This window comes from Syngnathoides biaculeatus, chromosome 15 (assembly GCF_019802595.1).
Source record: "Syngnathoides biaculeatus isolate LvHL_M chromosome 15, ASM1980259v1, whole genome shotgun sequence".
Lineage (NCBI taxonomy): Eukaryota > Metazoa > Chordata > Actinopteri > Syngnathiformes > Syngnathidae > Syngnathoides > Syngnathoides biaculeatus.
Genome location: NC_084654.1, coordinates 2,644,407 through 2,672,298, shown reverse-complemented (window position 1 = coordinate 2,672,298; position 27,892 = coordinate 2,644,407). Strand labels below are relative to the sequence as shown.

The following is a 27,892-nucleotide window of genomic DNA, read 5'->3' as shown; positions in this document are numbered from 1 at the left end:
GTATAGGAGGAAAAGATGCCTCTCAGAAAAACCCACAGACTTAACTTGATTTTGTATTTGTCTTTAGTGACCTCCTGTTACCATGATCTGAAGGAAGTATTCACTAAATCCAATGTCACGTCCCATCGGAAACGAGAGTAGGACCCAAATGCAGGAATTCGGAAGACGCAAGGTAGTTCAAGAAGAGACACGTTTATTATATGCAGAGGTAGGGGATCGAGCAGGCAGTCCGGTGCAGCAGCAGTAGTTCAGACGACGGGCGAAGCAGGAGTCGGCGCACCGGGGAACAATCAAAGCAGGCAGAAGTATCGAAGGACTCAGGCTTACAAGGTTGGTCGGAGAACGGACGAAGGTCGGTACACACAGGTTCAATCAGGGATACCGGAGCACACGAATGGGACATGAAGATCATACGAACTGGCGCCGGCCAGTTGTCATCGCGGTCATATAAATCCATCGCATAATCAGGCTGCATGAGGCGCAAGTGTGCACCTTCCAATCAGCGCAACCGCGGACACCCGCCCAGCCCAGGCTGGAGCGGCAGGATCATGACATCCAAGGCCAGTGTTCTATGAAATTTACTTACTGCGTGGTTCCTCACCCACTCGTGGGAGTCCTTTCTCTTCCAGGTCAAGAACATCAAGCCTCGAATCAATACGTGAAGGAGTCAATGGCTGCTGGACTTATTCGGCCTTTGTTGTCGCCGGAAGGTGCTGGCTTTTTTTTTTTTTTTTTTGAGCAGAAGAAGGATAAGACTGTCCCGCTTATTCTAACTTTGGTCGAGGGCATGCTGGAGCCTATCCCAGCTATCTATGTGCATGAGGCGGGAGTGCACACTGAAAAGGTCCCCAGTCAATTGTAGGGTGGTGGGGAAACTACTTAGTAAAATAAGAATTTGAGAAGGGTGCAGATACTTTTCACACCATTGTATATTGCTCATTTTTGAATTACCCAGGTTGTTTTGATGACTAATGAAGCCAGCCCCTCTTCACATTTCCCCCTGCACCTGCAGCAATTCGCTACAGTTTAAGTCAAGCACCTGGCGGCATCTTGGTCCCCTCTTGGTTCCCCTCTCATTCTGGAGCTGCAGCCTTCCTTTCGACATCTTATTCTTCGATTGTGGTCAAAACCCCATGGTTTTGCTCCTCAGCTGAGGTTCTTGGTGGTACTGGTGAGAGAATGACCTGCCATGTCCCAGCTGCCCTCGTGACCAGCATCACCAAACATCTAAACCGGCCTCCTAGAAAGGCTTCAGTTTGTACCTTGACACCTTCCAGAAGGGCCTCATCATGTCCAAAGGGATTTGCCACCCAGTGTCATGATCGTGTCGCTTCAGCATGAGCTGTGCGGGTGTCCGCGCAGGTGCGCTGATTGGAAGGTGCACACCTGCGCCTCATGCAGCCTGATTATGCTATGGATTTATATGACCGCGATGACAACTGGCCGGGGCCAGTTCGTATGATCTTCCTGTCCCGTTCGTGTGCTCCGGTGTCCCCGATCGAACCTGTGTGTACCGACCTTCGCATGTTCTCCGACCAACCTTGTAAGCCTGACTCCTTTGATACTTTTGCCTGTGTTGATTGTTCCCCTGTGTACCGACTCCTGCCTGTCCGCTCATCTGCTCTCTTCGCCCGTCGTCCCAACTACCGCTGCTGCACCGGACTGCCTGCTCGATCCCCTACCTCTGCATATAATAAACGTGTCTCTTCTTGAACTACATTGCGTCTTCCGAGTTCCTGCATTTGGGTCCAACTCTCGTTCCGATGGGACGTGACAGAACGAACTGGCCGTCACAGGACCCAGCAGGAAAGACCCGGCGTCGCCGGGACCGACGCAAGGTAGAATGTCTGCCGGAGGACCATGGTCTGTCCAATCCGGGTAGGCTCCCTGATGTCCTCCGCTTCCGTGTCTTACGCTCCACCAGCGAGGTATGAATACGTCCCGAACACGACCCGTCCGGCTCCTCATATTCTTCTGGACTCTGACTTTTCGGAATATGAGGAGGACCGCGATTTGTATGACCGGCTGCCTGAGTACGACTCCGACGACTTTGATTTTGAATCTCTTTGCCCGGCTTTTCATCCCAGTCAGTTTGCTCCGCCTCCCCGCATTTCCAGCACCCGAGCGACTTCGCCCTGTAGATCCAAGTACACCTATCAGTACGAGGGAACCCGCTTGGCCATCTACCCGGGACCTCCGCGTGGCGGCCAGAGGAGACGCCCTGGCCAGGCGCTCCCTTGTGCCTCCCGCTGCGCGGCAACTAAGACACAGTCCTCCCACTCCTCGCCGGCAACGGCGAACCCCGCAGACCCGCAGCTGGTGGCGAAGCTTCCAGCCCAGAGGGAGGAGGAGCCGCCAAATCACGAGGCGTTCTACCGTGAAATGCGGGCGGAGATAGAGCGGCAGAGCGTCGAATTGGCGGCTCTCACGGCCCAGGTCCGGCAAGGATTGGCGAACCAGCCGAGCTACTCTGACGTCGCAACGGCGATGGACTCGCTGCTGATGCAGGTTCACGTGGCAGTTGGAACTGACCCGCTCCCGAGACACGCCCACGTGTCAGTTTCGACTGACTCTCCGCCTGCTCAGGTTCACGTTGCCGTGGAAACTGACCCGCCCCCTTGCCAAGTGCACGCCGCAGTGGGAACGGACTTGCTACCTCAAGTGCACGCCGCAGTGGGAACGGACTCGCCACCTCAAGTGCACGTCGCAGTGGGAACGGACTCGCCACCTCAAGTGCACGTCGCAGTGGGTACGGACTCGCCACTTCGCCAAGCGCATGTAGCTGTGGAAACTGACCCGCCTCCTCGCCATTCCCACGTCGAGGTTTTGGCTGTTCCGAGCAGAGTTCACGCGGCAGTCGGAACTGACCCGCTCCCGAGACACGCCCACGTGTCAGTTTCGACTGACTCTCTGCCGACTCTCGTTCACGTTGCCCTGGAAACGGATTCGCCACCGCGCCACGCTCACGTTGCTGTTTCAACGGATGCACTGCAAGCTCACGTGGCCGCCTCACGTTGCTGTCCAGGAGGTGGCGATGACGATGGGGTCACCGCCTTCTCACGTTGCTGTCCAAGAGGGGGCGGTACTGGCGCCGCCTTCTCATGTTGCTGTCCAGGAGGGGGCGGTACTGGCGCCGCCTTCTCACGTTGCTGTCCAGGAGGGGGCGGTACTGGCGCCGCTTTCTCACATTGCTGTCCAAGAGGGGGAGGTACTGGCGCCGCCTTCTCACGTTGCTGTCCGACAAGAGCTGGGGAGTTCTGATGATCCACCCCGGAGCTGGAAAGACTTCGGGATGGTAATGGTGGCGGTCATGGCTCTGGTCCTTCTCTCCATCATCCTATTCACTCCAGATGGCTCCCAGCCGCTTCATGGCTTGGCCTCATTGGTGACCAATCCACGGCTGCCTACTGACCAAGCCTCGGTGGCAACCAATCCCTGGTTGTTTGGCAACTACGGCGTGGGAGGTTCTCGTCCTGAGCAGTGGCCTGCCTCGTTCTGGTGCCTGCTTATTCGTTTGGTTCCTCACAGAGGTCGTCCGCCCAAATCGCCCCGTGGGGACCCTGGTGATTGGCGTCCGGGTCGTCCTCCTGACCTGTCCACCCAGACGCCTCGTGTTTGGTGGCCTGGATGGCCACCAGTCTGGGGTTCAGGGGGGGGGGGGGCGTGCCCTCCTCTGGACCCCCTTCTGCCCACCCCTGCCTGTGTTAATTATTGTCTGTTTTTTCGTTTAGGCACGTCTGGGAGCCGTGCCTTTGAGGGGGGGGGTACTGTCATGATCCTGCCGCTTCAGCATGAGCTGTGCGGGTGTCCGCGCAGGTGCGCTGATTGGAAGGTGCACACCTGCGCCTCATGCAGCCTGATTATGCTATGGATTTATATGACCGCGATGACAACTGGCCGGGGCCAGTTCGTATGATCTTCCTGTCCCGTTCGTGTGCTCCGGTGTCCCTGATCGAACCTGTGTGTACCGACCTTCGCATGTTCTCCGACCAACCTTGTAAGCCTGACTCCTTTGATACTTCTGCCTGCGTTGATTGTTCCCCTGTGTACCGACTCCTGCCTGTCCGCTCATCTGCTCTCTTCGCCCGTCGTCCCAACTACCGCTGCTGCACCGGACTGCCTGCTCGATCCCCTACCTCTGCATATAATGAACGTGTCTCCTTGAACTACCTTGCATCTTCCGAGTCCTGCATTTGGGTCCTACTCTCGTTCCGATGGGATGCGACACCCACTAGAATGGCCTAAAAAGTATTGTTTCTCGCATTGAAGTTACCCTGCACTCAGGATCGTTATTCTTTTTCCAGCTACTTTCACAATCGGGTACAATTTTATCAACCAGGATTGAATTGTCATTTTTTTCCATTATTACTTCTAAATCTCATTCCAGACCAACTCTTTAAATACCAGCAAATTTTGGGGTTTCATTTGTTTCAGAAAGGAAACTTGAACAAGTTAAACTTCTCTGCAGCAATATTTTCCGATAACAATAAGTGTACTTTATTTGTTACGTATAATGTACAATGTAGATTTGTCTGCCTAACTATCCCTCAGGAGCAGTGAAAAGTAAATATTAACTATTAAAGGAGAGAATCCATATTTTTTTGTGAAACTGAAAGGAAATTAACCATATCTTTATTGTTTGTCGCAACTATGATGTGAATTTCTTGGTTCCTCTGTAGTACGAGATGGGGTAAGGCTTGCCTGATTGTAATAACTTGTTAAATGATGCTGTTTACTTTACCGTGAATTCTTGAGGTCAAATAATCCCATTCCGTGAACCAGATGTTAAAACTGCAACAAAGGAGGCAGAGGTCTACAGTAAAGTCATGTGAAACCTGATTTTAATAAGTGTATTAGTGTGACACTGCCATTATTTCACTTATGCAGTCCGTAATGCCCCATGGGCTTATTTTACCCTATCATAGATTCTGAGGTCCAGCTGGCAGCCTGCTCAACTACGTCGACATCAGAACCTGATGTGGGAAATCTCACAAACAAGACAACTAAAGTTATGTTTAACTCTTATGGATATGGCGTTTATAGAACAATTAATTATCGACATTATCTTACTATAAGTTTCATTTTTTTCCTTTCAACCTTTGATTAAGGAAAATTGGCAACGTTTTCTGTTTGTGTCAAGTTTGGAATACACTATGGCCAAAAATAATATAAATAATAATATAAACTACAAGCTCTGTCCAAATTCACGAATGAAATTTTTGAAGGTTGAGATCACAAGTGTTTCCCTATTCAATTAAGTATGAAATTGCTTGTGTCCAAATATTGCATCCTGTCTTGCCACAGTATTGGTTTATGCTTGGGACCCACTTTCACAGCATTCCATAGTGCTTGCTTCTTTATAAAGCCTTCCATATCCCATGACTCAGCCTTCTGCTTTTAAATGTAGGTTTTCATTTCAAAACAGCTGATGCCAGGTATGTTAAGCAGAGTGGGATCTTGTATCTTACTTTTTTAAATACAATGCATCAGGGCTGGCGTGAGAGAGAAGGAGATATTTTCAGTCCTGGAGTTTCATGACTCAGATCAGCCTACCTTAAATCACAACATTTTAATTAAAATGTATAATTTTACCCATATTAATGTATCAAAATGGGTTACTATTCCCTCGAACAACAACATGGTGCAACTGTGCGCCAGGGGCATTTTAGACAGATGTTTTCAATGTCGCAGACCACCACAACCCAGCGCATCTGAGAGTGGGTGGTCTACGTCACTGTGGGTGTGTTTAGAGCCGACATCATCCACTTGGACATCGCTGTGCAGAAGAGGTTCAATGCATGATAGCAGAGATCCTTGCATGTCACTTTTGCAACAAACAGTGGGAGCAGGTATCCTTAACAAAATACAGAATGAGTTGGTGATAACCGCTGGTGACATTATTGCGGACTTTAGTGTCTGTGTGCCTGCACCCTGGTCAAATTTATCAAAAGACCAGGAGTATAGCCTGCACCAGCAGACGACATCAGCAAGGCATACATTTCTCTCTCCCTCTCTTCTTCTCAATTGGAAAGGAAATGAAAAGCAAAAAGCAAAATCTGAAGAGGATCTCTGGAGTGATTACCAATAGCGCTTAGGTGCACCTAATTATTCAACTCCTCGCTGTTCCACAACAGAGAACAAAGAAAAACAAAGGCAAAAGTGACAGAAAAAACAATAACCTCAGAGTGGATCATAACATGTCGATGTAATTTATTTCTCATCAACTAAAACTACAATACAGGATATCATAAGCTATCAAGTATTAAGTACTTCTTTGAGGATGGTAAAAGGTGCCAAAAGAATTACTTATTGTGTCATGTGACAATGACAGTTGGGCGGACACTCGTAGCTTTCCTTGAATATGACCAATTAAATAAATTTTCTATAACATGCCCCATTTAATGTTTTCAAATGTTGCATCCGATATAAACAAACAGATGAACTCATCCAGTGTAACCTTGAGTTACGAATTTAATTCATTCCGTGTCTGTTAGAAAACTGAGGTAACGTTTCCCATTGAAATGAAATGAAATGAAATACAATTAATAATTTTCAGCCGCAGAACGACATTATGCTTACCTTATTTTAATTGATGTGTGGCTAAAAATAAAGAATTTGATCTATGGAGGGTCTTTTCCAGAATAACACAGACAGATCTGGCATTTTACATCCCTGTAATTACATGGGATAGACCTCCAAGATACAATGGAAAATTTATAGAGGATTTTTCAGAACTGCTGTCAGTTATTTGTATTGACTACAGCTATTCTGTCATAAATGGAGAATTTAACATTCATGTTGACAATTACATACATACTAAACACATTTGGCCTCTCTCAACATATGAAGACTTCAACACACACACAAGGTCACATCTTAGACCTGGTCATCTCTAAATTTAAATCCCAGCCTTGCCTGCGTGGAGTTTGCATGTTCTCCCCGTGCCTGCGTGGGTTTTCTTCAGACATTACAGTTTCCTGATACATCCCAAAAACATGCATGAATAGATATTTTTCATTGACATCATGCCGACCATGTGTTTTTTTTACAACGCCATTTTGGACCGCAAGATCGTGCCTATATATCATGGCTAGGAAGTGATAAGTGGAACTATACTGTTTTAGCTATGGATATCGTTTCATTTTTTATCTTGAAAGTCCTTTGACAAACAAACACTGTAACCAGAGTCGATCGAGGCACTTGTGCTGGAGTGAGGAATAAAGAAAGAAGCCACATGTGAAACTTGAGAGCAAGTATCATCTCGTTATTATTAGATTGAACTATAGTCCATCCATCCATTTTATTTTGCCACTTATCCTCACGAGGGTCATGGGGCGTGCTGGAGTCTATCCTAGCAGTCAACGGGCAGGAGGCGGGGTACACCCCGAACTGGTTGCCAGACAATCGCAGGACACATAGAGGCAAACAGCCGCACTCATAATCACACCTCGGGGCAATTTAGTGTCCAATTAATGTTGCATGTTTTTGGGACGTGGGGGGATACCAGAGTACCCGGAGAAAACCCACACAGGCACGAGGAGAACATGCAAACTCCACACAGGCGGGGCTGGGATCGTACCCGTATCCTCAGGACTGTGATGCCAATTCTTCACCAGATGACCCACCGTGCCGCCTTGAGCTATAGTACTTCTCATATGTAGAGCTCGTGTACCTACATCATAAAATCACGTGACCTTTGTTTACCTCGCCATATTGCCATTCAAGCTAAGCATTGCTCAATGCTAAGTCGCTTGGAGACGACACGGAAATATATCTTGTAGCTCAATGCCCAGGGTCTTGTCTGATACCGTCAGACATTAAGAAGGTGAACATAAACGACGGTACATGGAAAAATTAGATAAACTGCGGCACCTATATTTCATGCCGAAATTGATGTTTTCGCCGATAAGAAATTGGACTGTTAATTCGTTTCCGCTTGTTTTGGACAACTGGATATAGACATGGATCTGGTGAGTAAGTCGTTGAGATTTACATGGAAAATTTTAAAAGTGTATAAAAATCTGGATGCATACGAATACTTTGTTGCTGGATCTGTTCTCATAAGGAATAAATCCCTCATCGTGACGGTTTTGAAGGCTTGTGAACGCGGAAGTGTGGTGACACATTAACCTTTGCCGGAATCCATTGATCTTTTCAGCTAGTATTCTATACAAATACCAATACACCCCCCCCAACCCCACTCTGGTGGTCATCCAGGCCACCAAACGCAAGGCGTCCGGGTGGACAGGTCAGGAGGACGACCCGTACGCCAAGCACCAGGATCCCCACGGGGCGATTCGGGTGGACGACCTCGGTGAGGAACCAAACGGCGAAGCAGGAACCAGACCAAGGCAGGCAACTGCTCCGGATGAGGACCTCCCATGCCATGGTTGCAAGACGACCAGGGATTGGTCGCCACCGAGGTTTGGTCAGGAGGCAGCCGTGGACTGGTCACCAACGAGGCCAGGTCATGGAGGGGCTGGGAGCCAACAGGAGCGAAGAGGATGACGGAGAGAAGGACCAAAGCCATGACCGCCACCATCATCATCATCCCGAAGTCTCTCCAGCTCTGGGGTGGCTCATCAGAACTCCCCAGCTCCTGTTGCCGTCGAGACAGGGGCGTGGGACGGCCACTGACCAGTCGCCGCTGGTACTCCTCGACAGGGAACCGTCGCCACCTTCTGGACAGGAACTTGAGAAGGCGGCGGCGCAACCATTGCCACCTCCTCCTGGAAGAGAACGTGAGAAGGCGGCGGCGCAACCCTCGCAACCTCCTCCTGGACGGGAATGTATGGGTGTGCCAGTCACCGTCGGAGCAGGAACGGGGGGCGAGCCGCAGACCGGTCGCCACCAGTACTCCTGGGCATGGACGAGAAGCAGCTGCGGAGACGTCGCCAGCCCCTGGATAGCAAGGGGAGGCGGCGGCGGATCGGTCTCCACTGCCACGTGAGGTCTGCTCAGAACAGCCAAAACTGTGACATGGGAATGGCCAGGATGCAGATCCGTTCCCACAGCGACGTGGGAATGGCGAGGAGGAGGATCCGTTCCCACTGCAACATGTGCTTGGCTTGGTAGCGGATCAGTTGTCGCTGCAGCGTGAGCACAAGTCAGTAAGAAGTCATTCGAAACTGCAACATGGGCGTGTCGAGGTGGCGGATCCGTTCCCACTGCAGCGTGAATCTGCGTCAGGAGCGAGTCAGTAGTAGTCGCGACGTCAGCATAGCTCGTCTGGTTCTTCAATCCTTGCTGAACCTGGGCCGTAAGAGCCGACAATTTGGCGCTCTGCCGCTCTATCTCCGCCCGCATCTCGCGGCAGAACACCTCATGATTTGGCGGCTCCTCCTGCCCCTGGGCTGGGAGCTTCACCACCAGCTGCGGGTCTGCCGGTTTCACCACTGCCGGCGAGGAGTGGAAGGATGAGGACGGCGTCTTTGTTGCCGCGCAGCGGGAGGCACAAGGGACGTCTCCTCTGGCCGCCACGAGGAGGAGTCCAAGCGGGTTCCCACAAACTGATTGGTGTACTCTGACCTACCGGGCGAAGACGCTCGGGTGCTGGAAATGTGGGGAGGTGAAGCAAACTGACTGGGATGATAGATCGGGCGGAGAGATTCATCATCGAAATAATCTGAGTTGTAGTAAGTAGGTAGTTCAGGGAAAAACGTATATTATTAGAAGGTTGGGGATCGGCAGGCAGTCAGGTGCAGCAGCGGTAGTTGGTACGTCGGGCGTAAAGAGCAGGTCAGCGGGCAGGCAGGAGTTGGTACACAGGAGATCGATCAAAGCAGGCAAGAGCATCAAAGGAGTCAGGCTTACGGGGTTGGTCGGAGAACAGGCGAAGGTCGGTACACACGGGTTGTCGATCAGGGATAAGAGAGTGCTGGAACGGGAAATAAACCTCAACGATCTGGCAAAGAAGCAGTCGTCACCGGGTCCTATATATACAGGGGATAATCAGCCTGCATGAGGCGGAGGTGTGTGCCTCCCAATTAGCGCGACCGCGCAGGCACCCGCACAGCCTGGACTGGAGCGGCAGGATCATGACACATTATGGTCGCTGCAATTGGTCGGCAACCAGCTCAGGGTGTGCACTGCCTTCTGCCCAAAGATATCTGGGATAGCCTCCTATACTCCTACGATCCTTGTGAGGATAAGTGGCTCAGGTAGTGGATGTCTGGATATTTCTGCCATCGTCACTGATGGTGTAGTGATTCAGTCACCTCGTTTTGCTGCAGGCACCATGGGGTCAGTTCCCAGTCAGTGAGTCTGTGAATGTGAATGTGCAAATGGTTTGCCATGTCTACCAGTCCCCGGCAACTGACTCGCCACCAGTTCAGGGTATAGTCAGTTTTTCACCCAAAGTTGGTGGGGATGGACTTCAGCACCCCTTAAACTTAAAGGAAGACTCTCCCCAAAATTCAGATGTACAATAAACACTCTAATCTGAAGTAATATTATTATTACATATATTTTGGACATTAATTGAACAAAAATTGAAGATAAAGAACATCCCTGACGTCACCAGTGCTTAGCATAACAGACCATTCCTTCGGGCTAAGCCAAGATGGTGACGTGTTTTGGACCAAACTGCAACAAAACTGAGAAAACACCCAAATTTATCCTTTAACCTCCTGTGGGGTCAAGCTGACAGGATAAAGTTGTGGCTTCTCACAGTTGAGGCTCGTTCATCAGCCGGGGAAATTTGCACGCATCTAATCATTACTGGTTATTAGCTGCTTAGTAATAGCCTCTCGTGCTGGTACTGATAAGCAACAACATACTTTATGAGGCGCCATAGTGGCGGAGCTGTTCAATCTCGACCTCTGTGTGTGGAGTTTGCATGTTCTCCCCGTGTCTGAATGTATCTAACCTGCCTCCTCCCCGTTGACAGCTGGGATAGGCTCCAGCATTCCTGCAACCATCGTTCAGCTAAGAAAATGGATGGCTGGCTATATACAACACTTCCCGGGTACTATTTACGGTGATGCGCGCATCCAAACTCCCACCCCCCTCCACCCAAACCCTCCCCCACCGCCATCCCCGCCGCCGGTCGATCACGAGAAGCTGGCTGCTTGAAAAGTACAACTTGGGGTAAAAAAAAGTCTGGCCACGCCTGCTGTATATTCTCTAGATCTAAACCAACTACTCAGAAAAGCATCAAACAAATCTCCATGGTCCATATAATGGGACTGTTATTGTCCGTCGTCAGCGCCACACCCCTCTCCAACACGTCAAGTTGATCTGCCTGTGTGTATTCTGGCTCAAACGCTTGAACATTGTACATTGTTATCTTTGTTTTGTTTGCTCAATGGTGGGAGTAGTAATAACACGGCGCATCAACTCGCTTTATTGGGTCTTAGCACACAACACTTCCCAGTTACTATTTACAGTTATGCGCGCATGCAACCCACCACCCACCACTGCCGGTCGATCGTGAGACGGTGGCTGCTTGAAAAGTACAACTTGGGGTTAAAAAAGTCTGGCCACGCCTGCTGTATATTCTCTATTTCCAAACCAACTCCTCAGAAAAGCATAAAAAAAAAATCGCACTGGTCCATATAATGGGATTATTTTTCATCATTAGTGCCACGCCCCCTCTCCAGCACGTCAAGTTCCTGCCTGTATGTATTTTGGCTCAAGCGCACGGTTGAACACTGTACATCATGGTATTTATGTTTTCTTTGTTTGTAATTATTTTGTCACAAAAATCGGCCACAAAATGCCAGATAGTGGACGTTCTCCTTTTCGGTGAAACGTATCCGCCAACAATGGGGTGTCAGAACAGGAAGCACCTCAGGCATGGAAAATCCTGATTGGCCACCTCAGTTTTCCAGCCGGGCTCATTGGAATGTCTCAGCGAGAGAGGAATTTCGATAATACTTTTCCAATTTAGAGATGTTTCTTGGTGAAATCTGTGGATAACTCTGGCATTAGAAGAAACACTGAACCCTCATCTACTAACTTTTAATGTGTGCTCCCATTCCGATAATTTGGGGGAGAGTCTTCCTTTAAAAAGGATAAGTGGTATTAAGATGGATGGTTCTGCCATTGCAATAAATTCACCCTTCACAATATATTAGCCAGTCTTGTTTAAAATAATATGTGCTGATTTTGTTCGCTAGATTTTGTTGTTGGTTCAATGTACATACTTTTCTAAATGGAACTATGACTTGTCAAGGAAAATTCCCAAAAGGTATACGTAATATGCGCATATATTCTAAATTTGCTTTTGGCGTATGAGAAGTGGAGAGGGGAGGATGGCTGGCTATGTCCTACCAGTGCTCCGTTACTGCTATTAACAATTGGAATATACGCAGGACACATTAAACTACTCCTTTTATTGCATTTGTTCACATTATATTTTATTTGTAATTAAAGATTTAACTGCTTTGCAATTTTGTCTCTCGGCCGTGTCCCTGTCTTGATTGGCACACCATCTCAAAAAGAAAAAAAGTCTGATTTTATCATTGGTTGTTCATGATTAAAATGTGGTAACCTGAGGTAATTAAGGTAGGTATTATGAAAATTATATCCATGTCTAGTTTCCAAGTCAGTTATCCACACATACTAAGTACATTGTTAGGTCATATTTTAGTGTGGTTGTGCAGTAACAATGTAAATTGCCGCAATACCTTTTTTTTTTTTTAGGTGAAGTAAAATTCCCGACAGATGTTCCTGCAATTGCAAGCACAATTTTAGCACTTTTTTTTTTTTTTTTTTTTTGCGTACATACACATTTAGTAAGAATCCTCCTGTGTGAAAGTCAGTTACTGGGGCTGAGTGACTTTGTATGGTAACCCACCCTCCAAAAAGTACAAAAAAAGAAAAACAATTTGAAAAGGTTACATTGACTCAAAAAGAATCCAGTTTTAAAAACAGGGCTGATTAATTTTATTGTCTGAGTAACAGGAACATTGTGCAGAGGTGGAGCTTACTGTACTCTTTCTGTACAGAAGAACTGCAAATATTTGGCCATGAGACAGTACATGTTATACGTGGAAAACAAAAATTGGAGTGAGGTTATCAAGATAACATGATGATCATAATATTGAAACATAGTCCCACTCAGGCCATTTTGGTAGATTCAAATACACACCAGGGTACCATCGTGTCTTTGTTCGGATGACCATCTTGAACCAAATTGATGTTTAGAGAGCAGCACATAGCATAAATGTCATAAAAGCATCCAGCTATGTAAAGAGATGTTAAAACGGCTTATTTGCCCTATTATTTGTTTGCTGACTCTGCTTTTCCTCCTGTGTGGCATTGAGCTCATGTTCCCTTCCAGTGGACCCATCCTGTGATGCACAGAGGCTCGCCAATAGCTCTTTTTATTCATTGTTCTTATTTCAAAAGACGCATGAACATTGACTGATACCTGTTATACAGGTAAAATACATATGAGCAAGGCAGGTTTAAACTCCATTTTATATAAATGTAAAATCTGCAATGAAGAGATTATGAAGCAAAACTTGGCAATAAAAGACAGGCTTTTACGAAAAAAACTTCCACAATGAAGTGTTTTCTCTAAAAACCTTGGAGACACTTGAGATAAGTTTTCACCCCAAGATGCATCACAATGTCTTCCCTGTTCTTCCCCTCCCTCATCTCAGGGAACGGTGATGCAGGGAACTCCACGACCTTAGTTGGTGGGTGGTGAAGAATGGAGGCACAGCAATTCGCAGGAAAAGCATCTCCAGAATCCTTTCCTGGTTGCCAAAGTTAACATACACCAGAGGATTCAGTATCAAAGTTTCCAATATTTGGTTTTACAAACACAATATCTGCTAAAATAACACCAGTGAAGGTGTTCCCTGCTGCCTATTCAAATAGAAACTGTTTAATTATGAACATTTGGGAAATCAAACTGCTCTGCCTTGGGTACTTTGCACCACCCTCCAGTGTTTGAAAGCATAGCGTGAGGTCTTTCACCAACATCAAAACTATGCCTGGTTTTACCAGTCTTCCTGTTCTCTGAGGCAGTGTTTCTATATTTCAACAGAATTTATGGAGCTAAAATCAAGCAGAGACACTTTAGAAGCCACAGTGTCGAAGAGTGAGGTTTACAGCTAGATTAAGCATAAAATTGGTTTGAAGGAATTGTTCACACTGCTGAACTCTAGTTTGGAATTTGCCATACCCAGATTACAACCATATTCATTTTGAATTTTTTGAGGTTTTATTTATAATTTTGTTTCAAATGTAAAAAAAAAGAAAGAAAATAATACTCAAACCACAAATTAACTTCAAACTAGACAAAATTCCAAACAAGGTAGCACTTCTAAAAATTTCTACATCGCAATATGGAATTTGCAATGTGATTAAATTCTGCAAAAATTCTTATTTCTGTTGATCCCACTTCAGACCATGCACTAAGATCAATCAAATCAGAAAAAAACCTTGGTCTCGTGAAAAGACCGAAACGCAATGGACAATGAGGAATGGGTACAACTCAAACCATCAGTACAGTACTTGTATCATCTCTGTACACTCGAAAACATATTTACTGATACTAATTTGGATGTGTTGGCTCATTTTGACACACACACAATTTATGTAGCTAAATGTTTTGATGTCATTGTACACAGATAGGCGGCACAGTAGCGCAACTGGTTTGCGCGTTGGCCTATGACAATGATAATAACAATCAAGACAGAAAATAAATGTATGTATAATAATAATAATTTAGAGCATCCAGTGACCTCAAAGTGAGCATTTATTTTCACATATTAATTGTGCGTTTGCAGTTGGCCAAGTCGCCATTACATAAGAAATGTGTTCTTAACTGACATACTTGTTGACATCAGGTTAAAAAACAAAATTTGTATGAAAAACAGCAGCAGTTATGGGATGAAAAATAAATATGACTATGATAATTGTATGTCATTGTTTCAGCATATTTGATTGATTTTAAAGTAAATTTGGTCCACTGACAAACTTCAAAAGCAGACAAATGACACAGTGAGGTACAAATACAGAAATTGTGGGTAGTTTTGATGGCCCACAGTAATGATAAAAAACAACATCAGAAAAATCTTCTTTTCCTTACGGCTTGTCCCATTAGGGGTCGCCACAGCGTGTCATCTTTTTCCATCTTAGCCTATCTCGTGCATCTTCCTCTCTAACACCCACTGTCCTCATATCTTCCCTCACAATATCCATCAATGTTTTCTTCGGTTTTCCTTTCGCTCATTGCATGGCAGCTCCATCCTCAGCACCCTTCTACCAATACACTCACTCTCTCGCCTCTGGACATGTCCAAACCATCAGTCTTCTCTCGAACCTTGTCTCAAAAACATCCAACTTTGGCTGTCCTTTTAATTAGCTAATTTCTAATCCTATCGGACCTGCTCATTCCGAGCGAAAACCTCAACATCTTCATTCCTGCCACCTCCAGTTCTGTTTTCTGTTGTCTCTTCAGTGCCACCGTCTCTAATCCGTACATCATGGCCGGCCTCACCACTGCTTTATAAACTTTGCCCTTCATCCTAGCAGAGACTCTTTTGTCACATAATACACCATTCCTCCAGCTGTTCCAACCTGCTTTGACCCGTTTCTTCACTTCTTTACCACCCTCACCATTGCTCTGCATTTTTGACCCCAAGTATTTGAAGTCGTCTGCCCTCACTATCTCTTCTCCCTGTACCCTTTACAAACAAAATGTGAAAAGTAGTTTCTTGGTTCACGGCCTTCAGACCCAAAAGGTTTGGCTGTTCTTTTCCTTCTGCACATAAACATCATCCTATTTTTCTTTTTCTGTGTTCTTTGCTCTAAGTTAGCGCTGACCACCATATACAATATATATCTGAAGAAATTGGAAAACTGCCAGTGTTTCTACGAAGCCCAGTTGTATAGTGTTGAATAAAAAGAAGGAATAGCGAAACAAGAAATTACTGTTCATATTTTTTTCATCTCGGTGCAGAATTCAGTTAGGTGATAACTATCATCTGTACCATTATTAAGGACAAACTGGCAATATAGCCAGCAGTGACTGACGAAGCAAAGACCAGAAATTGCATAATTACAAGTGGTGTTAAAGATCAAGATTTTAATGTCAGAGAAGGCTGGCTTAAAAAGTTTCACAAGCAAAATAAAATATATAATGAAATCATTTGAAATTGGTTCATGCATTATAAATGACAGTTTTCTTCAAGGACAGAAGTATATATAGAAAAGCTCAATGTATAAATTCCCTCATCCACTTAAAATGTTGGTGCTCATAATGGTCCATTTCTCTTCACTTCACTTTCATGCCATCAGTCGAAGCTGCACTGTGTTTACATAGGACTTGAAAGGCTCTCTGCACATTTTACAGATTCACTTCCACAGGAAGTCATGGAAAGAATGAAAAGTTCAGGTTTGACTCAGTGGGAGTAGGACTTTGGGTGGGGGATGATACAGTATATTGGAGATCAAAGTCTAACACTAAAGCGATATTCACATGAAAGAAATACGCTGTTTGCTCAGGGCACAAGTTCTGTTATCAACAGAGTTGAACTGTCAAGAGGCACAGTAGTAAATGTATGAATCTCGGTGGAAAATTCCTTGGTCAAATCCTCATACACCACTCCATCAAACTATGACAGTCAGGGCTGACCAGGAGTTGTTTTCTCGTGATCTGTGATCGTCTCTGTAGTTTGGTGAATCCACATTCAATTTAAGATGTGGCTGAACTCTTGTGACTTTAGAATTCAAAAACAGAAACCTTGTCACATTGATAGATTTTCAGACTGATTTTCCAGCTAGAGTTTTTAATACATAATGTCAGTAAAAAAAGAGAATGCAATATTATCCAGGCCAAGTAGAACTGATCTGTCTAACACGGTATGGACCAGCAGTCCCCAACATGTTTTTTTTCTTTGTTTCTTTTTTTTATTTTTTTGTTTTGTTTTGTTTTGTTTCGTTTTTTGGTGCCACAGAACGGTTTCACGGACTTTGAAAAAAGATTACACTATTTTTTCCCCCTCCTGTCAGACATACTACGCAGATGTAAATAAGTAAATCACCTACAGTGAAGAAAATAAGTATTTGAAAACCCTGCTATATTGCAAGTTTTCCCACTTAGAAATCATGGAGGTGTCTGAAATTTTCATTGTAGGTGCATGTCCACTGTGTGAGGGATAATCGAAAAAGAAAAATGCAGAAATCACAATGTATGATTTTTTTAATGATTTATTTGTGTGATACCGCTGCAAATAAGTATTTGAACACCCGTCTATTTGCAAGAATTCTGACCCTCAAAGACCTGTTCGTCCCCCTTTAAAAGTCCACCTCCATTCCATGTATTATCCTGAATCAGATACACCTGTGTGAGTTCGTTAGCTGTATAAAGACACCTGTCCACACGATACAATCAGTAAGACTCAAACTTGTAACATGGTCAAAACCAAAGACCTGTCCAAAGACACCAGAGACAAAATTTTACAACTCCACATGGCTGGAAAGGGCTACGGAGAAATTGCAATCATTAGAAAATAGAAGAAGCTAACCATGACGGTCAATCTCAATCACAGTGGAGCCCCATGCAAGATATCACCTCGTGGGGTCTCAATGATCCTTAGGAAGGTGAGGAATCAGCCCAGGACGACACGACAGGACTTGGTCTAACCCTGACCTGAAAAGAGCTGGGACTGCCGTTTCCAAGGTGACTGTTGGTAATACACTAAGACGTCATGGTTTGAAATCATGCATGGCACGGAAGGTTCCCCTGCTTAAACCTGCACATGGCAAGGCCCGTCTTAAGTTTGCCAATGACCATTTGGATGATACAGAGTCATGGGAGAAGGTTTTGTGGTCAGATCATATGAAAATTGAACTTTTTGGTCATAATCCCACTAACCGTGTTTGGAGGAAAACAAATGATCAGTTCCATCCCAAGAACACCATCCCTACTGTGAAGCATGGGGGTGGTAGCATCACGCTTTGGGGGTGTTTTTTGGCAGATGGGGCAGGACGACTGCACTGTATTAAGGAGAGGATGACCACGGCCATGTATTGAAATTTTGGGGAACAACCTCTTTCCCTCAGTCAGAGCATTGAAGAGGGGTCGTGGCTCTGGGTCTTTCAACGTGACAATGACCCAAAGCACATTGCCAGGAAAACCAAGGAGTGGCTCCATAAGAAGCATACCAAGGTTCTGGTGTGGCCGAGCCAGTCTCCAGACCTAAACCTAATACAAAATCTTTGTAGGGAGCTGAAACCTAGTGTTTCTCAGTGACAGCCCAGAAACCTGTTTGAACCAGAGAAGATCTGTGTTGAGGAGTGGGCCAAAATCCGTCCTGCAGTGTGTTCAAACCTTGTGAACATAATGGTACATGAAACTTTGACCTCTGTAATTGCAAACAAAGGCGACTGTACCGAATATTAACATTGGTTTTCTCAGGTGTTCAAATACTTATTTGCAGCTGAATCACACAAATAAATCGTTAAAAAAAAATCATACATTTTTTTGATTATCTCTCTCACAGTGGACATGCACCTAAAATGAAAATTTCAGACCCCTCCATGATTTCTAAGTGGGAGAACTTGCAATATAGCAGGGTTTTTAAATACTTATTATCTTCACTGTATATGTACAGTGCTGAACTGACAGTGTACAATCAACAGAACGTATTTATTTTCTTCATTGTGCCTGAATGCATTTGAGAAAATGACTGCCTAATTACTACAAAAACCTTTAAATTATGTATTTGGTTCAGCATATTGTAACAATGAGCCAGTGAAGTACAACAGATCGGCATGAAAATATTTATATTCATCCATCAATCAATTTTCTTCGCCGCTTATCCTCACGAGGGTCGCGGGGAGTTCTGGAGCCAATCTCAGCTGTCAACGATCAGGAGTCGGTGTACACCCTGAACTGGTTGGCAGCCAATCGCAGGGCACATGGAGATAAATAGCCACAGTCACGATCGCACCTATGGGTAATTTAGAGTGTCCAATTAATGTTGCATGTTTTTGGAATGTGGGAGGAAACGGGGAGTGCCAGGAGGAAACCCACACAGGCACGGGGAGAAAATGCAAACTCAACACAGGCGGGTCTGGGATTGAACCCAGAACCTCAGAACTGTGAGGCCATCGCTTAACCAGCTGACCCACTGTACCGCCCTAATATAATTAAGGAATGACAAAAAAAGAAAATCAATTATTTAAGTCATTCAAACCTACTCCTCCATGTTAACATTTTTTTGTCCCGTTAGGGTTAACCACAGCGTGTCATCCTTTTCCATGTAACTCAGCACACCTCACCACTGTTCTGGTGCCCTCATCCATGCATCCATGCAGTCATTTTCCATACCGCTTATCCTCACTCAGGTCACGAGCATGCTGGAGTCTATCCCAGTACATTACATACATTATCAATAAAACATTCATACCTACAGCAAATTTAGAGTCTTAAACTAACCTACCGTCGAAGTTGGCTTCCGGTCCCCGAACTGGTGACAACAAATCAAAGAAGCTCCGACCTGGACGACCGTTCAATACTAAATCCTGCTGAATTTGGACTGAATGTTTGTGAGTACTCGACGTGGGATGCCCCTGGTGACGACTTCAGTGGACTAAAATCATCATCTATACAATCTTAGTACCCGAATTGGAGCCGTATTCGTTCGTGTTGAAGCTGCGCGGCCTCACCTAGACTAGCTTGGGAACATTAAGTCACGTATGTAATTAAATATTAAACATCAATCGTGAGTACTGACACGACATGCAAAACCTATGTTTCGTATACAACAAGGACCGTGAGTACTCAGTACTTACTTACTTACTCATACCAATTTATACTTGCGTATAGGCCCAGACCACCTTAGGTTAGCTGGCTAACAACGAGTAGTGTTTGTGATCAAACCGTGCTGTTGAAGAAACATCGAACTTGTGTAACTTCATAACGTGTTGGACCCAAACAACGGGTACAACGAGAGACGTGAGGACTTATAGGAAATGTTAGTACCCAAATACGAGCCGTATCGTTCACATTGAGGCTGCTCGGCCAAAGTTAGCTTAGCACACTAACAACCTTACCTAATCCCTTACATCTACATATCCTTTGAATCGTCCTATCCATTATAATTTCACACAGGTAGAATGTGATTTGTGTAACTTATTGTGCTGACTGTGTTTATTTGATAGCTTTTATCTGACTTAAAGTTCAACACAGATTAAGTTGTATGTAAACGGTGTATTTTATGTGTTGACTTTGTATATTTGATTGCTTTTTTCTGACTAACTTTAACAGAGACGAGGTAGTGTGTCATTTGTGTATCTTATGTGCTGACTTTGTTTATTTGTTTTTATTGTATTTTGTTTGTTCTGTAGCCTGAAGGGGTGCAGAATTCCTGTGCGTCCTGTAGGCCGGTCCCAAGGCCGGATAAATGCAAAGAGTTAGGCAGGAAGGGCATCCGATGTAAAACTGTGCCAAACATATATGAGTGTTCATCAAATGACTTCCATAACGGATAGGTCATGGCCCGGGCAAACTACGCCTGCCCTGGCACTGTTAATCTGCAAGGCATGGGTAGAAATTCAGGTAATGTAGGTCGAAGACAAAAAAGACGAGGAAAGCGAAAGAAGAAGAGGCATGCACAGTCCCTACAAATGTGTGTAGGGATTTTGAATGTTGGGACTATGACAGGAAAAGCTCAGGAGTTAGTTGACACGATGATTAGGAGAAAGGTTGATGTATTGTGCATCCAAGACAGAAAGTGGAAAGGGAGTAAGGCGAGAAGCTTAGGAGCAGTATTTAAATTATTTTACCATGGAGTAGAAATGAAGTAGGGGTTATTTTAAAGGAGCTGGCTAAGAATGTCTTGGAGGTGAAAAGAGTATCACATCCAGTGATGAGGCTGAAATTTGAAATTGAGGGTATCTATGCCCCACAAGTAGGATGTGACCTTAAGTTGAAAGAGAAATTTTGGAAGGAAATAGACGAAGTAGTCCTGAGCATCCCAGAGAGAGAGAGAGAGAGAGAGAGAGAGTTGTGATTGGTGCAGATTTCAATGGACATGTTGGCGAAGGAAACATGGGCGATGAAGAAGTGATGGGAAAGTATGGCATTCAGCAAAGGAACTTTGAGGGTCAGATGGTGGTAAACTTGACAAAAAGGATGGAATTGGCAGTGGTGAACACTTATTTCCAAAAGAGACAGGAACATAGACTGACCCGACTAGAGCGGAGGTAGGAGCATGCAGGTGGACTATATTTTGTTGGAGTGGGAGAGAGCGTAGCTCGACAGCATTGGATGGTGATGTGTAGGTAGCGGGAGGAGGATTTAGAGGACAAAGGTAGAGCAGAGTATCAGGTGGCAGACGTTGAGGAAGGAAGTATGTTGTGTGGCCTTTCGGAAAGAGGTGGGGCAGGCTCTAGATGGACAGGAAGACCACCCAGAAGACTGGAATACTACTGCCAAGGTACTCAAAGAGGCAGTCAGGAGAGTACTTGGGGTGCATTCTGGGAGGAAAGGGGAGAAGGAGACTTGGAACCCCAAAATACAGGAAGTCATCCAAGGAAAGAGATTAGCGAAGAAGTGGGACATGGAGAGGACTGAGGAGAGGCGAAAGGAATACAGTGAGATGCAACATAGGGAAAAGGTAGAGGTGGCGAAGGCTAAACAAGAGGCATATGATGACATGTACACCAGGTTGGATACGAAAGAGGGAGAAAAGAATCTCTACAGATTGGCCAGACAGAGGGATAGAGATGGGAAGGATGTGCAGCAAGTAAAGGTATTCAAGGATAGTGATGGAAATATATTGACTGGTGCCAGTAGTGTGCTAAGTAGAAAGAGTACTTTGAGAAGTTAATGAATGAAAAGAATGGAAGAGAAGGTAGAGTTGAAGAGGCAAGTGTGAATGACCAGGAAGTGGCAATGATTAGTAAGGGGGAAGTTAGAAAGGCACTGAACAGAATGAAAAATGGAAAGTTGTCCTGATGACATAGCAGTGGAGGTATGGAAGCAATTTGGAGAAGTGACTGTGGAATTTTTGGGAGAGAAGATGCCATAAGAATGGCGGAAAAGTGTGCTAGTCCCCATTTTTAAGGACAAAGGCGATGTTCAGAGCTGTGGAAATTATAAAGGAATAAAGTTGATGAGCCACACAATGAAGTCATGGGAAAGAGTAGTAGAGGCTAGACTCGGGACAGAAGTAAGTATCAGCGAGCAACAGTATGGTTTCATGCCTAGAAAGAGTAACACAGATGCATTATTTGCCTTGAGGATGCTTGTGGAAAAGTACAGAGAAGGACAGAAGGAGCTACATTGTGTCTTTGTAGACCTAGAGAAAGGCAATGGCATAGTACCAAGAGAGGAACTGTAGTACTGCATGCACAAGTCTGGTATGGCGGAGAAATGTGTTAGAATAGTACAGGACATATATGAGGGCAGCAGCACAGCGCTGAGGTTTGGCGTAGGAGTCTCAGAAAAATTTAAGGTGGAGGTGGGACTGGATCAGGGATCCGCGCTGAACCCCTTCCTCTTTGTGGTGGTAATGGATCGGCTGACAGATGAGGTTAGACGGGAATCCCCTTGGACTATGATGTTCACAGATGATATTGTGATCTGCAGTGAAAGCAGAGAGCAGGCGGAGGAACAATTAGAAAGATGGAGGTACGCACTGGAAAGGAGAGGAATGAAGAAAAACAGAATATATCTGCATGAATGTGAGGGGCAGAGGAGGAGGTGTGAAGCTCCAGGGAGAAGAGATAGCCAGAGTGGATGACTTCAAATACTTGGGGTCAACAATACGGAGCAATGGAGAGTGTGGTAAAGAAGTGAAGAAACGGGCCCAAGAGGGGTGGAACAGTTGGCGGAAGGTGTCTGGTGTTCTATGTGACAGAAGAGTCTCTGCTCGGATGAAGGGCAAAGTTTATCAAACAGTGGTGAGGCCGGCCATGATGTATGGATTTAGAGACGGTGGCACGAAAGAAATAACAGGAAGCAGAACCGGAGGTAGCAGAAATGAAGATGAGCAGGTTGGATAGGATTAGAAATTGGCTCATTAGAGGAACGGCCAAAGTTGTATGTTTTGGAGACAAGGTTAGAGAGAGCAGACTTATATGGTTTGGACATGTTCAGAGACGAGAGAGTCAGTGTATTGGTATAAGGGTCCTAAGGATGGAGCTGCCAGGCAAAAGAGCGAGAGGAAGACCAAAGAAAAGATTGATGGATGTTGTGAGGGAGGACATGAAGACAGTGGGTCTGAGAGAAGATGCACGAGATAGGCTTAGATGGAAAAAGATGAGACGCTGTGGCGACCCCTAACGGGACAAGCCGAAAGGAAAAGAAGAAGAAATTAACCTCCCATGCTTGTTTTTGGGAGAAAACCGGAGAACCAGGAGAAAAAACGCACAGGCACAAGGAGAACACTCCTATGCTACACAGGTGAGGCCAAAATTCAACTTGTGTCCTCAGAACTGTGTGGCAGATATGCTAACCAGTCGTCCACCGTGCTGCCCCCTTGTACAGAACTTGTAGTATCCTAACATACTTCCCTGCCTCTACAGACTTTTGCATGCAGTATCACAGTTCCTCTCTGGGTATCCTGTCATACGCTATTTCAAGATCCAACATGACAGAATGAAGCTCCTTCTGACCTTGCCTGGACTTCAACACCCCCAAGGCAAATATTACATCTGTGCTACACTTACTTGACATGGAACAATACTGTTCCTTGTAATTTCTCACTTCTGATCTCATTCGAGTCTCCACTACCTTTTCCCATGATGTCATTGTGTACAGTAACTCATCAATTTTACTCATTTTTAGTTCTTACAGCTCTCCACATCACCGAGGCCCTGTAGCTCAGTGTTTAGAGCATTGGTTTGGTAAACCAAGGGTTGTGGGTTCGTATACCATTGAGGTCTCCACTCCCTGAGAAGGGTTGCGTCAGGAAGGGCATCTGGCGTAAAAATTGTGTCAGACAAATATGTGAGATGACACGCTGTGGCGATCCTGAAAGGGACAAGCCGAAAGAAACTTACTTACAGCTCTCCACACACTGGTAGCACACTTTACCTCCATTCCTCAGGAATCTTCTCACCTGCTAGAATTCTGTTGAACAAACTATTCTGTCACGGACAGACCACAGGGTTGGGCTCAAATTTTACGACTTTGGAGACATGGTACAATTTGAGCAGGAAATTAATTCGGTCCAAAGTCGCTACACAGGCAGGCAGTCCAAGAAAACAACAGTAGCAGAATCCTGAGGCAAAAAGGCAAGGTCAAACACAAGGTAGGGTCTGGTATATGAGAAGTAATTCACATGAGCAAGGAACTATGGGAAAATGATGGGGAGGTACAACGAACAGGCAAAGGACACAGTGAAACGCGAGGCACTATATAGAGGAGATAATCAAAGTAAATGAAGTGGTGGGGTGGCTGCTCCCAGAAGCAAGTCCACCTGAGGCAGGGAAAATATCAAACCCATGACCTGTTCAAAGACTCCACAGCCAAATCTTCGAGATACTTCCATACCTCTACAGGTACTGTATTTCATCACCACCAACTGCATTCCCGTTTCTCATTCTATTTATCCATTCATCAATCCATCGATTTACTTAGCCATTTATCCTTACAAAGGTTGTGGGAGTGCTGGAGCCTATCCCAGCTGTCAACGGGCAGGAGGCAGAGTACATCCTGAACCGGTTGCCAGCCAATCGCAGGGCACATAGAGACAAACAGCCGCACTCACAATCACACCTTGGGGGAATTTAGAGTGTCCAATTAATGTTGCACATTTTTGGGATCTGGGAGGAAACCGGAGTGCCCGGAGAAAACCCACACAGGCACAGGAGAACATGCAAACTCCACGATTGAACCCATGTCCTCAAAACTGTGAGGCAAACCACTTTCCAGCTGCCCCACCGTGCCGCCCATTCTCTTTAGTGCTTTTTGAATATCTCCCTTAGCAATCATTGGGGCTTCCTGGTCCTCCACACTTGCTTCTTCTAATCTTCCTGAACTCTCATTTTCCTTACTCATCAACTCCTCAAAGTAATCTTTTCATCTTTCCAGTACACCGCTGGCACCAGTCAATACATTTCCTTAGCTATCCTTAATCACTCTAGCCTGCTGCATTTTCTCCAATCTCTATCCCTGTCTATCTGGATTTTTGTCTCCTTCTTTAGTCTCCAACCTGGCATGCATGTCATCATATGACTGTTGTTTGGACTTTGCCACCTCTATCTTTGCCTTATGCCACATCACCATGTAATCCTTGCTCCTCTCGTGAGTCATGTAAATGTCCCACTTCTTAGCCTTTCCTTGTATGATTTCCTGTACATTGGCGTTGTATCACCAAGTCTCCTTCACCCTTTTCCTCCACAAAGAGACATTGAGTACTCTCCTGCCTGTCTCTCTAATTACCTTGGCTCTCTGATCATGTCGTCTCCAAAAGCACCACAACACTCTTCCACCTCATAGTTCACCCGTCTGTCTTCCTTTTTTCTTTTTTTGTAATGTCCACTCATTAGGTCAGGAAAGAATGTCGGATCTGTATCTGATCTGCCAGAACACGTGGTAATAGCCTTTACACATTGAGATTTTTGACACATTGTCTATTTTTGATGCAGTACTGTCTGAGGGATTTAATTCAACGTTGGTTTTTGGCCTTTCAAGTTACCCACAAACCCATGATGTCTCTGGCAATCATTTACAAAACTGTCATAAAATGCACACTGCAACGTCGTGTGGTGGTGTTGATGTTCAGCTCGCCTTCTGTGTCTTTCTTAAAAAAAATCAATTCATTGCATTTCTGTTTCCTCATGTTTTTTTAGCGCACAAAAAAAACCTTACCAAGGGGTTCTCAAAATTAAGGCATACAGCAAACAATTAAGGGGTGTAGTTATTGTTATCTTGCTGCACAGTGGAATAGGACATTGTTATGGAAGCTAAACTCAGCTGACTCACAACTGAGAAGCATAGCAAAATAAAACAACGTGACTTTGTCCCCGTATAGTGTATATATAGTGTGAAGGACCAGGAAATGGCAATGATTAGTAAGGGGGAAGTTAAAAAGGCGCTAAAAGGATGAAAAATGGAAAGGAAGTTGGTCCTGATGACATACCTGTGGAGGTATGGAAGCAATTTTGAGAGGTGGCTGTGGAATGTTTGACCAACTTATTTCACAGAATACTAGCGGGCGATAGGATGCCTGAAGAATGGAGGAAAAGTGTGTTAGTTCCCATTTTTAAGAACAAAGGTGATTTGAAGAGCTGTGAGAACTATAGAGGAATAAAGTTGATGAGCCACACAATGAAATTATGGGAAAAAGTAGTGGAGGCTAGACTCAGGATAGAAGTAAGTATCTGCAAGCAAAAGTATGGTTTCATGCCTAGAAAGAGTAGCACAGATGCATTATTTGCCTTGAGGATGCTAGTGGAAAAATACAGAGAAGGTCAGAAGGAGTTATATTGTATCTTTGTGGCTATAGAGAAAGCCTATGACGGACTACCAAGAGAGGAACTGCGGTACTGCACGCGTAAGTCTGGTGTGGTAGAGAAATGCGACTGCGAGCGACGCAACCAGTTGACCTAGACACTCCTCTGCATGCTGAAGTATCCCAGTAGTGACTTTTTTTCTTCCAGTTGAGCAATATTAACCCCAGATCATGGCTCCAAAGAAGGCAAGTGGAACTGCTGGTGCTGAAAAAAGGAAATTGGTGCATAAAACTGTCGATTTCAAGAAGGATTTGATAGCCGAATACGAATCTGGTGTGGATGTTTCTGAGCTATCAAAGAAGTATGGCTCGACAATCAGCACCATTCTGAAACACAAGGATGCCCTCAAAGCAAGTGATGTTGCTAACGATGTTGACTAAGCAGAGGCCAGAGATCTCGGAGGAAGTTGAAAACTTGATTCTTATTTTCGTAAACGAGCAGCAGTAAGCTGGGGCTAGTGTTGACGAGGAAGGGATTTGCGCGCAAGCGAGAAATATGTACACAGATTTAAAAAGAAAAGACACCAGTCTAGTTCCTGAGGGCTTTGAATTCAAATCAAGTCGAGGATGATTCGAAAAATTCTGCAAAAGAAGTGGGATACAGTCTGTTTTTCGCCATGGGGAGGCTGCAAGTTCGGACCAGGCCACCGCAGAAAGGTTCAAAGCCGAGTTTGCCCGTTTTGTCAAGGCCAAGGACTACCTTTCCCAGCAAGTTTTCATCTGTGACGAAACGAGCTTATTCTGGAAGAAAATGCTACGAAGGACCTACATCACGCCCCGACCGTGAAAGCCTATTTGGAGGAGAAAAACTTGCCCTTACGTTACCGTCTCCTTATGGACAATGCGCCTACCCACCCTCAAGGTTTGGAGGACGACTTAACTGATGAATTTGAATTCATTAAAGTCAAGTTTCTTCCTCCTAACATGACGCCCTTGATTCAGCTCATGTACCATCAAGTCATCGCCACTTTCAAGAAGCTCTATACAAAATTTTTGTTCCAAAGATGAATCGAGGTGATGAGTGACACTCAGCTAACCCTTTGTGATTATTGGAAAAATATCTTCTACAGTTACCACTGCATCACCATCCTCAACAAAGCCTGGAGCCAGGTGACACATAGGACCATGAACTCTGCGTAGAAGAAATTGTGGCCCAAATGTGTTGCTGAGCGCAACTTCGAAGGTCTTGCAGCTGTTGGAGGGCACTGATACTCCTCAGTGTGGATCTGCTGATGCAGAGGAGCATGAGGAAGTTCTACGCCGGCAAAGAGACGGGCTCTGCTTCTGCTGTGGGCAGTCAGGGTACACCTCACACCACTGTGAGTGGACCGTCTTTCCAAAATGGTACACTTCATTGCACTGCCTAAAGTCCCACCCGCAAAATAGATGGCAGCACTTATGATGACGAACAAATTCACGTTGGATATGAATAGTTTCCGACAAGGGGCCCCAGTTCATATCAC

General features: G+C 45.3%; 1 long non-coding RNA gene across 1 annotated transcript in view; it reads right to left on the bottom strand.

Moving 5' to 3' along the window:
- Positions 1-13,298: 13,298 nt before the first annotated feature.
- LOC133513597 (uncharacterized) overlaps positions 13,299-27,892 on the bottom strand; it is a 36,711-nt gene continuing 22,117 nt past the window's right edge. The window contains exon 2 of the long non-coding RNA XR_009798526.1: positions 13,299-13,706. This is a non-coding gene — a long non-coding RNA (uncharacterized LOC133513597). The remainder of the gene's footprint in view (positions 13,707-27,892) is intronic.